The sequence below is a fragment of the Nicotiana sylvestris genome, chromosome 6 (genome assembly GCF_000393655.2).
Source record: "Nicotiana sylvestris chromosome 6, ASM39365v2, whole genome shotgun sequence".
NCBI lineage: Eukaryota > Viridiplantae > Streptophyta > Magnoliopsida > Solanales > Solanaceae > Nicotiana > Nicotiana sylvestris.
In genome coordinates, this window is record NC_091062.1 from 81903170 (window position 1) to 81915772 (window position 12603).

Sequence of the window (12603 nt, forward strand, 5' to 3'; positions counted from 1 at the left end):
TCGTTCCGTATTAAGTAAAAGATCCTGGCCATCAATCTCGATGCATCCAACGGCTAGGATCTAATTACTCGTTACGTATATAAACCTAACCCTTTACCCAGCCCCCTATACGAACACCCCCCTCCCGTCGTCCCCAAGCTCGAACCCAGACCTCCCATTAGGAACCCTAGCCGCCCCATCTCCCCTCGCCATTAAAGCCGGCGGCAAGGATGCCGGTGACCACCCCCTTAACACCCCTGATACACCTCACCACCCCAAACCCGAATCTGTTACCCCCTAGCCTCGAATCACCTTCCTTCATCTCGAATCTTCATTTGAAGATTCGAGTCGAACTCTGACCTACACCAAACCTCACCATATTCGTACCAGACACTCCCCTGACCTCCCTCGTGACCAAACCAAACTTGGTTTGGTCCGAATCTACCCATAACTCCTAGAATCTCAAATCTGAAGATCCAAACCCTAGAACACCAGAACCTGGGGAATCTGACTTGTTTCATAGAGGATTTGGGGTCTAATAGACTTCAATCAGGGTGTTCTCGGTTGAGAACACCCCGATTAAAGTCTGTTCGGCTTCAAAAGGCCAAATCTTATTCGAACCTGGGTCGACTTTTCTTAAAAGTTTTCAGTAAGTTTTTCTTTTCTTTTTATGTTTCATTTGCGTGCTGATTAAGTTTATTAGCATGTTTTTGTTGTGTTTGTTTGGTATTTTCTGGTATTTTTCTTAAATTCCTTCCGTCTCTGTCAAAGACCTTTTATTTGGTTGTTTGTTCTTCTGTGTATATGAATACATATGGTGATATACATGCTCGTCAATTAGATTAGTCGTCCAATAGTTAATTCATATAGGTTCCCAGTAATTGAACAAAAGTTGTCTGAAGCCATTCAGGACCCTGTACGTATTGTTTATATGAATGAGTGATTATTACCTGTTACGATTAATATAGTCGAGTCGATGTATGTCGTCAATTAGTTTCAGCCATTAATGGTAACAACTTGATTCATGCTGTTTGTTTCTGTTGTGATCGTATTTGAATTACATTAGGAACTGAATTGTGTTGCCTATTGATTTTGTTCAATTTGAATCAAAAAACATTTAGGGGGTAAGTTATAATGGCAGTTCAGACTTTGGTCTTAAATGGATGGCATGTTTACTTGGTTCAGATTGTGGGCAGCATGTGTATGGTCAGCTGTTAAGGAATTAAAATTGGACAGCATGTGTTGTCAGATTATATTCCTGCTGCCCATACTTTAGCTAAATAAATAAGAGATTAGGACACTTTAAAAACAAAATAGAGAGGGGCTGTCAGGGATCTTATGGGAGGTTTGGTTATTTAAAGTAGCTGAGTGGAAAAACAGCAGGGAGGGGGAATTCTGAGTTATCCATCAAACTGTAAAATGCTGAGGGTAGGCTATAAAAAGGTAGACCTTCCGTTAGAAAAGAGGGGAGAAATTTTTGAAGCCTGGAGAGAAGGTTTTCTTAAAAAAAACTGAAAGAAAGAAACAAAAAGAAATCTCAGAACATTGTAACAAAGACTGTCTGAAAACAGAATTTAAGCTGGCCAAGCTGTCTTGGCCAATTGTTGTTGGTTATTTGTCGAACTGTTTGTGATTGTTAAACTGTTGGTGCTGTTACATTCAATATTCTGGGCTTCCCGCTATTGTTTTCTACTCTGTTTCTGGGAGTTGTCTGTTCGATGCTCGATCACGTGTGGGCTACATAGTTGTTGCTGGTTGTGTTGCTGTGTTGTTGCTATTTGTTGTTGCTGTTGGTTGCTTGCTGCTGATACTCTTTCTCTTCCTCTTCTTATTGTGCAAACATCCAGGTACACGACTAATACTGTCAATGTAACTTGAAGTTGAGTATGAATGCAAAAAGAGAAGAATTGAAGATTGTTTATTTTAAGCATAGACTGTTATATTGAATATCATGTAATGCATAATAGTTTACATTTTGGATACTGAAGGTAACTTGCACGCCTAGTAGATATCAATGTATGGTGATTGAATGTTAGTTGTATATGTATGCTGTTAGGTAAAAATATTCCCAATGCAGTAGGTTGTATCCCAGACTTATTTTAATTGTGTAACATATTCTTTAATACATGCCAAGCATGAAACTATCCATTACTAGTTAAGTTCATCTCCTTTTGATAAACTGCTTTGTTATAATTATTGATAAGCCACACCTTTAGAACAAAGAGCATAAGTTTACGGTTTCAACCTCATGGGGGTCGAGCCCAGGTCGAAACAGACCAAGCAGGCCCGCGTCGGATAAACAGTGGCCCAGGTCTGGCCCATCTCGCATGAGCTGGATTTGGGCCCATAATGTTCGATCAGCTGTCCGTGCGCGTAGCCACATTTTCCTATTCTATAAAAGCATTTTGAATCCTTCTATAAATAACCTGCAAGCATGCAATTAACTAGGACTATCTCTGTTTTCAGTTAGTAAAGACAAACGCGATAAGAAACGTAGTTGCTATAGGATATCCTTTTAAAATAAGGACGAGATGAGCCTCGCCAAATAAAAACGCACAAGCTGCGGGGCCCTCGTTAAATGTATATATCGAAGCATTCAGTTTTCAAGGCAGGTCGTTTAGCAAATCTCACGACCCTCCCGGAATAATAACGCGATAGTCTCTTTTAAGCACGCATCTAATAATCTTATCTCCCTAAACTCGGGTGCACATTTATGTGATCCAAATCCAAATCTCGACGGAGTCGAAATATGTCTCTAGTCACGGGCACATTGATTGTGACGTGGCCCGAGATGCATTTTCATGACGTTGTAAATTCCTTTTAAATAACAAAGTGAGACGAGCCTCGACAAACAAGAAACGTAGAAGCTGCGAGGCCCTCTAGATGTATATATATTAAAATACTTAGAATTCGGGACAGGCCGTTCAGCAAATTTTACGGTTTCCCCAAAATAACAATACATTAGTTGCTTTAGGCGCGTCTTAATAATTTAATTTCCTTAAACACGGGTGCACATTTATGTGACCCAAATCCAAATCTCAACCAAGTCGAGATATGTCAATAACCACGGGTGCATTGATGTAACGTGGTTCGAGATATATTTTCACGACGTTGCAATTCTCGTAAAAATAATAATAAAAGCGGCCAAGAGTTAAAATTTGCACATAAGTTCATATTCGTGTAAAATCAGATAATCAAGCCAAATATAACAGTTGAGCGACCGTGCTAGAACCACGGAACTCGGGAATGGCTAACACCTTCTCCCGGGTTAACAGAATTCCTTATCCGGATTTCTGGTACGCAGACTGTAATATAGTCATTCTTTTCCTCGATTCGGGATTAAAACTGGTGACTTGGGACACCCTAAATCTCCCAAGTGGCGACTCTGAAATAAATAAACAAATCCTGTTTCGATTGTCCTTTAATTGGAAAAAACTCCTACACCCCTCGCGGGGGTGGAAAAAAGAGGTGTGACACAATGAAAACCAATTCAAAAAGTTTATTGATATGATGAAGAGTTTGTCAATTAATGTGCCGATGGTTGAGGCATTGAGACAAATGCCGATATATGCAAAATTCATGAAGGATTTGGTAACCAAGAATAGATCAATGAATTGTGAAACCACCAAGATGACTCTTCTAGTGAGTGTTATTGTACCCTCAATGGCTTCGAAGTTGGAAGATCCGGGCGCTTCACAATCCCTTGCACTATTGAGAGCGCCGATTTTGCCAAAGCATTATGTGATCTCGGGGAAAGTATCAACATGATGTCGTATTCAGTGTTAAAAACTTTGGGAATTAGGCAACCAAGACCCACATCCATGAGGTTGCAAATGGCAGATCGAATAATAAAGAGGCCTCTGGGTATTATTAATGATGTATTGGTTCGGGTTGACAAGTTTATCCTCCCAGCGGATTTTGTGATCCTAGATTGTGTGTGGACTATAAGGTGACTATCATTTTAGGTAGACCTTTCCTTGCTATAGGGAATGCTCTTGTTGATGTGGAGGCCGGTGATCTCACTTTTCGGGTGGGTGACAAAAAGCTGGTCTTCCATGTGTGCAAATCAATGAGGCAACCAAATAGTAATGAAGTTTTTCATTTGTGGATTTGGTGACTGATGTGATAATTGATGATACTAGTGCAACATTGAATGTTGAGGACAAATTGGAAGCCATTTTGCTCAACCTAGATGATGATGAGGAGAGTTATGTCTATGTGGAGTGTGTAAATGCATTGCAAGGCATGCGGTCATACACTTTTGAGCCACGAAAGCTATCTTTGGATCTTGAAAACCGGAAGACTCGTCCAACAAAGCCCTAAATTGAGGAGCCTCCTACCTTGGAGTTAAAGCCATTGCCTCCGCATCTCAGGTATGATTTTTGTGGCCCTTCTTCTACACTACCAATTATCCTTTCTTCTTGCTTAACTAACATGCGGGTAGAGTCCACATTGGCAGTAATACAAAGGAGGAAAAGAGAAATCGGATGAACTTTGGCGGATATCCGGGGTACAAGACCTGCCTTTTGCCTGCACAAGATTATTTTTGAGGAGGTGCCAAACCCTCTGTTGAACATCAATGAATATTAACTTAAGCAATGCAAGAGGTGGTGAAGGAGATAATCAAGTGGTTAGATGTCGGGGTTGTTTAACCCATTTCCGATGTCCCAAAGATAGGGGTCATGACTGTGGTAACAAATGACAAGAATGAATTGATCCCAACAGGGGTGGCACGATGAATTTTGTGGCCTAAAGCCAAACTTTTTGAGAGGCTTTAACTTTTTTTAAAAAAATATATTACTTTTTATTTGAAGTCTATTTTTTAAGCTTTTTTAGACGCAAAATTATTAATAATTTTTTTTATAATTAAAATCTCCTAAAAAGTCTTTCTCAATTGACAATATAGATACTTTATTTAACTTCTCATAAGATATTGTTGATCTTTTGTGAGATTTTATCAATTTTAACTTTGAAAATTTTCTTTCTGCTGAAGCAATGGTAACAGGAGTTATTAACATTATTCTATAAGCAATATAAACATTTGAAAAAAGAATCAAATCTTCTTATTTGACAGAGTATATCAAATAAATTTTTATTTTCTAATTGTACTATTTTCCTTACCATTTTTAATTCAGAAAATAAATCTAAACCATCAATATCGGATTAATTATATGCTTTAAGGAACATTCAAGATTAAGGCAATATTTTTTAAATTTCCATCATCTAGTGATCTCAGTTTTTTACAGCTAAATAGTGAATCGAAAATATTTTCATATTCCTCGAATTGTTCAAATCTATTATGGCTTTACTTCCTTAGGGAAGAGCCGCCCCTGGATCCCAACAAGAACCTTTACCGGGTGGAGAGTGTGCATGGACTATAGGAAGCTAAATAAAGTCACTCGGAAAGATCATTTCCTGCCTCCATTTCTTGACCAAATGCCTGATAGGTTAGCCGGACGTGCTTTTTATTTCTTCCTTGATGGATACTCTGGCTACAATCAAATTCTTATTGCTCCTGAGGACCAAGAGAAGACCACTTTCACATGTCCTTATAGTATTTCTCATTTTCAAGGATGCCTTTTGGGTTGTGTAATGCACCGGCGACTTTTCAACGGTGTATGCTGGCTATTTTTACCGACATGGTGGAGGATATTCTTGAGGTCTTTATGGATGATATTTCTGTAGTTGGGAATTCGTTTGAAGATTCTTTGAACAATTTGGATAGGGTATTGGCTAGATGTGAGGAGACAAATTTGGTGTTGAATTGGGAGAAGCATCACTTAATTGTCAAAGAAGGCATTGTCCTCAGCCATAAATTCAAAACATAATATTGAGGTTGACCAAGCCAAAAATGAGGTGATCTCCAAACTCCCTCCTCCTAAATCCTTGAAGGGAGTGAGGATCTTCTTGGGTCATGCGGGTTTCTATCGCCGATTCATCAAGGACTTTTTCAAGGTGGTGAACCCATTGTGTAAACTTTTGGAGAAAGATAACAATTTCTATTTCAATGAAGATTGTATGAAGGCACTCAAGTTGCTTAGGTTCAAGTTGACTACTACTCCTATGATCATCGGATTGGACCTTGCCATTAGAGCTCATGTGTGATGCTAGTGGTGTTGCGATTAGAGTGGTGTTGGGGCAAAGAATCAACAAATCTTCCCTTCAGTCTACTATGCTAGAAAGACTATGAATGATGCCCAAGTCAACTACACAGTGACCGAAAAGGAGCTATGCGTTATTGTTTTTGCCATAGAGAAGTTTCAACCGTATTTGATAGGTATTAAGGTGATCGTTCACACCGACCATGTCGTGCTTTGGTATTTGATGAGAAAGAAAGATTCTAAGGCAAGGTTGATGCGGTGGGTGCTTCTTTTCCAAGAGTTTGATCTAGAGATTCAAGACCGCAAGGGTAGTGAAAACTAAGTGGCGGACCACTTGTCCCGATTGGAGGAGGAGGGGAGGTCAAATGATGGCCTTAAGATCAATGATTCCTTCCTCGACGGGCAATTGTTACCCATTTCAATGACTGGGATGCCATGGTTCACTGGTTTAGCCAATTATCTTGTGAGTGGAATTATACCGAATGAGTTGTCTTCAAACCAAAGGAAGAAGCTCAAACGGGATCGCTTGGACTATTATAGGGATGAGCTGTATATTTTCCGAATATGTACTAATGGGGTGATCCGGCAATGTGTGCCGGAAGAAGAACAAATGGGGATTCTTGAGGCTTGCCACTCTTCACCGTATGGTAGTCATCATGGTGGAGCTAGAACGGCTACAAAGGTTTTGACTTGTGGATTCTATTGTTCCTACCCTCTACAAGGACGCTAGTGAGCTTGTCAAGCATTGTGATGAGTGCCAAAGGGCCGGTGGAATTTCTAAGAAGAATGAGATGCCCCTTACCACCATTTTAGAGATTGATGTCTTTGATGTTTGGGGTATTGATTTTATGGGACCGTTCGTGAGCTCTTGTGGGAACACTTACAATACTCTGAACCTATCCATAGTACCTGCAAAAAGAAACACACTTGTTCGTGGAAAGGAATCTACTCTCATACCCCTATTAGTGGAAGTTCTTATCCATTAAAATCACATTGAATATTCAAGAACCTCTAGAATCGCAACCGAGCGTCCGAACCATATCAAATCAACTCCAAACGACACCAAATTTTGCTGACAAGTCCCAAATAACAAGACGAAGCTGTTCCAACTCTCGAAATCACATTCCGACCCCTATATCATAAAAGTCAACTATGGGTCAATCTTCTCCATTTTTCCAAAACTTCCACTTTCCAATTTTTTCCAAAATGCTTCAAATTACCCTACGGGCCTTCAAATCCAAATCCGGACATGCGCCTAAGTCCAAAATCACCACCCAAGCCTATCGAAACCATCGAAACCCCAATCCAAGGTCAAATACTCAAAAGTCAAATCTTGGTCAATTCTTTCAACTTCAAGCTTCTCAAATGAAAGTCACTTCTAAAAATCCTTTCCGAACTTCTCAAAAACCCGAACCGATAATGCACGCAAGTCATAATACACTGTGTGAATCTACTCGTGATCTCAAACTACTAAACCAAACCCAATTGCTCAAAACGACCAGTTGGGTCGTTACATTGGAACTCCATATGTGAGCCACGGAGGTGTTGACCCTGGAATTGCCAAAATCTCAGCCAACCATGGATGAGCTGCATCACTCATGGTTAGATTTTCCAAATATTGCACTGCCTCAACTTCTTCAAACCCTACATACATGTTCAGTACACAGGAGTCAAAGAGGATTTTTAGATTCCGCACTTTGGTCACCTTAATACCTTTTTTGATGTGCGCAACATTTGCGTAGAACTCCTTGACAAGGTACTCATTTGCATCTAGAACTTTGTTTGTGAACCAGCTCCAACCTTTGCGCTCTTGGAATTACCTAAGGACATTGGGGTTGTGTTTGTTCAGGTCTTTCATTAAAAATTGTCGCTCAAGAGTGAGCGACCTTTGTGGCCACCATTCCCGGAACTTTGCAAAGGCATTTGTACTAACAAAACAGTCCTCCCAAATCTCTGGTCGCCTTGACCTTTCTAATCATGCCACTGGAGTGTCTCCCCCTCTCCCATCATTTGGAATAGAATCATCATCATCATCTAAGTTTATTGGGGCAGGGGGAACATGTGAGGAAGAGGGTTTAGAATTTTGACTACCCTCTTCCGAACCCTCAGATAAATTGGCAGCTGATGAGGACTCATCTACCAAATGAAGTCTCCCATGGAATTGTTGTATTTATTGTGATTGATCTTCCGGTTGTGCTTGCACGGAGTTACCCTCAGAAACTTCCCCGGATAGGACATACTCACTGGTCTCTGGGGTGTTAGGGGCTATATTAGCTGTTGATTTCTTGCTGATAGCCTTTTGAATTGCTAGAGGCAGATTGCTTTTGCCTCAACCCCAGCCTCGGGAGGATTTTGCCCTCCCATGTGGTGTATCTCCTCAACCAAGAGAATGAACCATTATCTGTAGCACATAAGAATTAGAGATCATTCACAATTGCAGCTCAAAGTGTATACCTAAGCATGATGGAAAGTTTCAGTAACATTGTCTTAGAAGGGTAGTGCGGACCGCACAAAAGTGAGTGTGGCCGCAGAGTGCCCATTGCGGACCGCACAAAAATGAGTGCAACCACAGATCCCCGGGTTCAGATTACTGGGGTCTCTAAAGTTCTATCATTTCTGACCGCACAAAAATGTAGGCGGCTGCACCAGGTCATTACGGACCACACAAAAGTGTGTGCGGCCGCATAATCTCTACTGTGGAAATGTGTGCGCCTGCACAATTCAAATTTTGTGGCACTGACCTAGGGTTCATGCATTTTTGTTCTCTAATTGACATGGTCTTAGCAATCAAACCTCATTAACTAATTACCCGGACCCCAGTTAACATCTAACAAGCTACCCACATGATTGTAAGCAAAACAAGGAAACATTGACATTTTTGAGCATATAATTAACCCTAAATCTAAGAACAAAAGCAAATAAAAGATAAAAAATCTAATGAGGAATTGAACATACCAATAATGAAGATGCATATGTTGAAGTGAAGCAACAATTTGAGATCAAATGGGAAATTTACTGTGCAAGCTTGTCTTTAGGTCTCAGAGGAGCGAAAGTGTAAAAAGAAAGAGAAGTCCTATTTATACTTTTTACCCGTGGGACCCAGTCTTTTACATGAGTGTGGCCGCATAATTTTGATGGGGACTGCACTCCTTACCTGTCCTCTGAGAAGTCACGCTGCGGACTGCAAAAAATTTAGTGCAGCCGCAGCATCAGTACGGGCCACACAAAAATGTGTGCGGCCGCATTTCCTTAAGCGTTTTTACACACCAACTTCAGATACTATGCATTTTGACACTTAGCAAAATTTTTAATACACAGTCCCTACAATGCACACCCATTCCTGCATACACTTCAAAACAGGTTAGCACAAAACCAAGCCTATCTAAAAAGAATAAAAATAAAAGAAAGAAAAAGACATGAGTTGCCTCCCAAGAAGCGTCTGATTTAACATCGCAACACGATGCATATTACCAATCACGATAAATAGAGAACCTCCACATCGTGGCCATCATCAACCTTGCCAACATAATGTTTAACCCGGTGCCCATTGACTCTAAAGACCTTATCATTCTTATTTTTCAAATCTAGAGAACCAAAGGGGGTTACATTCACTACTTCAATGAGCCTACTCCATTTTGATTTAAACTTGCCTGGAAACATTCTTAATCGGGAATTGAACAATAGCACCAAATCATCTTCTTTGAACTCCTTGTTGTGGATATACTTGTCATGCAGATACTGCATTTTCTCCTTGTAAAGGGAGAACTTATGTAGGCATGAACCGGAATTCATCAAGCTCATTTAAATGTGTCACTCTTAGGTTAGCAGTGACATCCCATTCAAGGTTCAACTTCTTCAAAACCCACATGACCTTATGCCCAAGTTCTAGCAGAAGATGACACACCTTCGCAAACACCAATCGATATGGAGACATCCCAATTGGCGTCTTGTAGGCCGTCGTATAAGCCCAAAGAGCATCATCAAGTTTTCTGGACAAAATACTCTTGATCTTCTGGTTGGAGACTTCAACCTATCCGCTCGCTAGAGAATGGTAGGGGTTTGAGACTTTATGAGTGACACCATATTTGGTGAGTAAGGTATCAAAATCCCGATTGCAAAAGTGCAACCCCCCAGCACTAATAATGGCCCACGGAGTATCAAACCTTGTAAAGATGTTCTTTTTCAAGAAGGCTACCATAATCCTCGTTTCATTGTCTGGCAACGCAACTGCCTCGACCAACTTGGAAACATAATCAACCGCAACAAGATTGTAGGTGTTCCCACAAGAACTAACAAATGCACCCATGAAATCAATACCCCACACGTCGAAGATGTCTATCTCCAAAATGGTGGTGAGAGTTATTTCATTCTTTTTCGATACCCCACCGGCCCTTTGTCATTCATTATAACGCTTTACAAGATCACTAGCGTCTTTGTAGAGGGTAGGCCAATAGAATCCACAAGTCGAAACTTTTGTAGTCGTTCTCGCTCTATCATGGTGACCACTATATGGTGAAGAATGGCAAGCCTCAAGAATTCCTATTTGTTCTTCTTCTGGAACACATCGCCGGATCACACCATCGATAAATATTCCAAAAAGATACGGCTCATCCCAATAGTATTCCAAACAATCCTGTTTGAGCTTCTTCCTTTGGTTTGAAGAGAACTCATTCGGTACAATGTCATTCACAAGATAATTATATAGATCAGCAAACTATGGCATTCCGATCATTGAAACAGATAGGAGTTGCTCGTCAGGAAATGAATCATTGATCTCAAGGTCGTCATGTGGCCTCCTCTCCTCCTCCAAACGGGACAAGTGGTCCACCACTTGATTCTCACTACCCTTGTGGTCTTGAATATCTAGATCAAAATCTTGCAAAAGAAGCACCGACCGCATCAACCTTTCCTTAGAATCCTTCTTTCTCATCAAATACTGAAGTGTCACATGATCGGTGTGAACAATCACCTTATTACCCATCAAATACGTTCGGAACTTCTTCATGGCAAACACAATAGCTAGTAACTCTTTTTCGATCACTATGTAGTTGACGTGGGCATCATTCATTGTCTAGCTAGCATAGTAGACCGAATGGAAGATTTTGTTGATTCTTTTCCCCAACACCTCTCCAACATCAACATCACTAGCATCACACATGAGCTCAAAAGGCAAGCTCCAATCTGGTGTAGTGATAATAGGAGTAGTAGTCAACTTGAACTTAAGCAACTTCGAATGCCTTCATACAATCTTCATTAAAATGGAGCTTGGCATCCTTCTCCAAAAGTTTGCACAATAGGTTCACCACCTTGGAAAAGTCCTTTATGAATCGGCGATAAAAACCCACATGACCTAAGAAGCTCCTCACTCCCTTCATGGATGTACTAGGAGGGAGTTTGGAGATCACCTCAATTTTAGCTTGGTCAACCTCAATACCATTTGAAATTTTGTGGCCGAGGACAATGCCTTCCTTAACCATGAAGTGACACTTTTCCCAGTTTAACACCAAATTGGTCTCCTCACATCTATCCAATACCCAATCCAAATTTTTCAAACAAATTTCCAACCATAGAAAAATCATCCATGAAAATCTCAAGAATGTCCTGCACCATATCAGTTTAAATACCATCATACACCGTTGAAAAGTCACCGGTGCATTACACAACCCAAACGGCATCCTTGAAAATGAGAAAGTACCATAAGGACATGTGAAAGTGGTCTTCTCATGGTCCCTCATAAAAGTGATGTGGTCCGCACTCTTCAGCTTTTGGACTTTGATCAACTCTCTCATTCTCCAATCTTGCGGACCGCATAATAATTATTGAGGCCGCACTAGTCCTTCTGCAGCCACACATTTTTGGTGTGGTCCCCACTGTCTGAGATGGCTAAAACCTCCTCTCTGAAGCTCACTCTACGGTCGCACTAGAATTGTGCGGTCCGTATTGTCTAATCTCTTTGCCCAGTTTTGGCTCTTGTTCACTTTTGACTCCTTATGAGTTGATTTTGCCTTCTTTGGCTTATTTCCCAATATTCTTGCAAGTAAGCACATTGCCTTAGTTTTCGGGAATACCTTTAAGCATTTTTGAGCGAAAATGCAAGTGAAAGAGAGCAAATAAGCGGTCAAAATTCCTACTTATCACCATAGGGTTGTTTTGGAACTCGAGCAAACTTTCTTTCAGTTTCTAGGAAGCGTTGTAGCTCATCGGGTTCAATCCCTTAGTAAATGCCTTAGCTTCCCATTCATCTGGCACGGCCGACAACGATGTCCTTTCTTTCTGAAACCTGATCACGAACTCATGTAGCAACTCGGACTCTCCTTACGAAATTCTGAATATGTCCGCCTTCCAAGCTTGGACCTCTACGAGCATCTTAAAGGAATCTATTGAATGATAGGGTAAGAGTCAGTACCATTTGTGAGGGTTTCTCCAAATTTCTTCAACATGACCGACTCAATCTCATATTGAGCCAAGCCGTTTCCTTTCACCGACATTGTATAGGTGATGATGTGCTCCTGAGGGTCTGAAG